Below are 3,447 nucleotides of genomic sequence, written 5' to 3'. Positions count from 1 at the left end.
ATGGAGAACTGTCCCTTTGGGTTTCTGAGTCTGAGAGAAAGCCTCCTCTTTATCTCATGGAGTGGCTGGTGGGTTTGAACTGCTGGCTTTGTGGTTAGCAACCCAGCACATAACCTGCTGTTCCCACTTGAGTTTCTTTGAGGACCCTGCTTGTCACTATTTTGCTTCTGATAGGCTTTATAAGTTTAGGTTTGTTTTTAATAGATCTGATTTCATTTTTGTATATGGTATGAGATATGGGTCCTGTTTCACTTCTCTGAAAGTCAATATCCAGTTTTGTGAGCACATTTGTTAAAAAGACTATCTCTAACTCTTTTAATGAGTTTCAGCTCATCAAGGATCAGCTGTCCAGACATGGGTAGATGTATGTATGTATTTTTAATTCCGGTCCATTGTTATTGTAACAATATCAGGTTATTTTGACTACAGTGGCGGTGTGGTCAGTTTTGAGTCCAATAAATGAGTTCAAAGGAAGCCTCATACAATGTTTTTCTTACTAGTATGTTGCTTCATCTGAGTTCTCTTTTCTTTTTGAATAAAGTTGTTGATTGCTATTATTATTTTGTCTTTAAAGGATGATGATGATGATGATGGAATCTGGACTCAGATGTTGACTATCTACTACACTGATGCTCTGAAAGGTATCACAAGATTAGGTCCTGGAGAGAATAAGAGAACAAAATGTGTAACAAACTAAAAAGGAAAAATTAAAGACAAGGCTTGCTGGTCTGATAGAGAATGTTGAGCTTCTGAGTCTCTCACCGATACACGCCCTTCAGGTCAGGAGATGAACCTATTCTCAGAGCTCAATGTTCAGCCAAATGATGGGTCTCTAAGGGGAACAGTAACAGCAAGGAGTTACCTACTCCTTAGACCAGCAATGCTCAACCTGTGAGTTGTGACGCCTTTGGGGGTTGAACAACCCTTTCACAGGGGTCGCCTAAGACCATGGGAAAACACATATTTCCCATGGTCTTAGGAACTGAGACACTTCTCTATCTGTCTCCAGACAGGCCCACCCACATGCAGAAATGCTGATCTGCTGAGGAAAAAAGCTATCTTAATCTTTGTACTGACATTGACTTTTTATGCATACAGTGGCAAAATGTAGCCATGTAGTTTATTATTGTTCTGTTAAAACTGTTATCCATGCTACACATGCTTCAAGACGAAATTTCATTTATTTGTCATTAGAAACAAATATTACACAATATAAAATTGCATATTGATTTTGTAATTAATCACTATGCTTTAATGATATTCAATTTGTAACCATGAAAATGCATCAAGCATATCAGATATTTACATTAGGATTCATAGCAGTAGCAAGATTACAGTTATGAAATAGCAATGAAAATAATTTTACAGTTGGGGGTCACCACCACATGAGGAACTGTATTAAAGGGTCACGGTATTAGGAATGTTGAGAACCACTGCCTTAGACCAATCAACCATTCAAGATCGGATGGGCAGCATTGGCCCAGGAATAACATTTAGAAGACAGGAAAGGGAATGAAAGAAGGAGGAATGGGATGCGCCACGGCTTCGGTAGCAACGGCTCTCGCTGTGTTTGAGTTGCTCTAACCCCCTCCCCCAGGACCGTCGCAGTTGGCTAGTCCGTGCTTCACGGTAATCATGTGCGACCGGAAGGCCGTGATCAAAAATGCCGACATGTCGGAGGAGATGCAACAGGACTCGGTGGAGTGAGCGACTCAGGCGCTGGAGAAATACAACACAGAGAAGGACATTGCGGCCCACATCAAGAAGGAGTTTGACAAGAAGTACAATCCCACTTGGCACTGCATGTGAGCAGAAACTTTGGTAGTTATGTGACACATGAAACTAAGCACTTCATTTACTTCTACCTGGGCCAAGTGGCCATCCTTCTGTTCAAATCTGGTTAAAGCATGGATTGTGCCCACACACCCAGTGATCCATCCAAAACCAAGGACTGTCGCCTAAATTCCAAATACCAGAGACTGGACTCTTCAGCCTTGCTAAGGGAACACCTCCACCTTTGAACCTTTTTGTGTTGTTTGGTACAGGACCTCCTCTGTACTCCTTTGTGGTTATAAAGCAATTAGCAAAACGGCTTACATTTGTATTTATTTTCTATTCCATACTTTGCCCTGCCTCATGTTTTTTTTCTTTCCTCACAATTCATGCTTTTCCAAAAAAAAAAATAAATAAATAAATCCGTTGGAGATGTGTGATAAAAAAAAAAGAAAGAAGGAGGAATGGAAATAGTAAATACAGAGAGGAAGTTGGAAGACTTCTGTTATCTTGCAGGGATTGTAATTAATTACATGAGACAAAATATGTACAAAATATTGAATGGAAAACCACTTTGTTGTGTAAACTTTCACCCAAATCAAAATACAAAGTTTATGAAAAAATAAATTCAGTTAAAAGAGATGACTTCATAAAGTTTTACATATAGATGCATGATGAGCAGTCCTTCAATTCAATCTTTATTGTAGAAGTAAGAAGTCTCAACTCTAGAGTGACTATACAAAGTTGTCCCAGTTACCAAAGCAAGTATTTAGGGTGATTGGGACCAACCCTCAGATAGCCTTCAATCCAACTATTACTTTTACAAAATTCTCTTTTCTAGGAATCTTCTCAAAAGCAATCAGAAAGGACAGTGTAATTAAAATATATTATAAGTGCTCATGTTGTAAATGGTGTAGGAAAGCAATTAGGTAAAGACAAATAAAAATTAAAAGTAAAGAGAGGTTAAAAGGTACAATAAAGAAATCCAATGATATAAATCAATGAAAATAGCAGGGCCAAATGAGAGTATAATATTATTTACTAGTTTCAAAAGTACTATGGGAGGTTATAGTAGCTTATATGTAGTAGTGGGTGTGCTGTGACCAGCTATCCAGATCCCTTGTTAGATCCGAGTATACTAGAGAAATAAATTCATAGACTTTCACATGTGTGTGGGAAAGAGCTTTCTTTATATACAAGAGCAGTTGAATATTGAGAAAGTATCCTAGTCCAGTCCAGATCAAGTCCATAAGTTTGATATTAGCCCATATGTCCAATTTCAATCTATAAAGTCATCTTCAGACTCATGAAACACATGGAATGACACTGAATGCAGGAAGATCACAGGTCAGTGGGTGCAAAGTAAGTGGCGGTAGAAGCATCTCAGTGTTGGCAGGGGTCTCCATGTGGCTCCTCCAGTTCCCAGGGCTGCATCAGAATAAGTCCATGTGCCTTCTCCTTAGGGTTGTCTTGCAGGAAGTGAGCAGAGAGAAAGTCTCTCCTGCCTCCAAGGAGGAAATCCAGAATTCCCAAAAGGCCATGCCCACACAGAGGCCTCATTGGTTATGACCTGATTGATAGACTAGACTCCACCCCTTCACTCTTAATCCTCTCAAGTTCTAAATTGACACCAGGTTATGTAACTACCACAATAACTATTCTCCAGATGTCAGG

The 3,447-nt window shown here is 39.4% G+C and overlaps 1 pseudogene; it reads left to right on the top strand.

Moving 5' to 3' along the window:
• Nucleotides 1-1,635: 1,635 nt before the first annotated feature.
• On the top strand, nucleotides 1,636-2,164 carry LOC142454347 (dynein light chain 1, cytoplasmic pseudogene; annotated as a pseudogene).
• The last annotated feature ends 1,283 nt before the right edge of the window (nucleotides 2,165-3,447 follow it).

This window comes from Tenrec ecaudatus, chromosome 8 (genome assembly GCF_050624435.1).
Source record: "Tenrec ecaudatus isolate mTenEca1 chromosome 8, mTenEca1.hap1, whole genome shotgun sequence".
NCBI classification, from domain to species: domain Eukaryota; kingdom Metazoa; phylum Chordata; class Mammalia; order Afrosoricida; family Tenrecidae; genus Tenrec; species Tenrec ecaudatus.
This window is presented reverse-complemented; position numbering and strand designations above follow the sequence as displayed.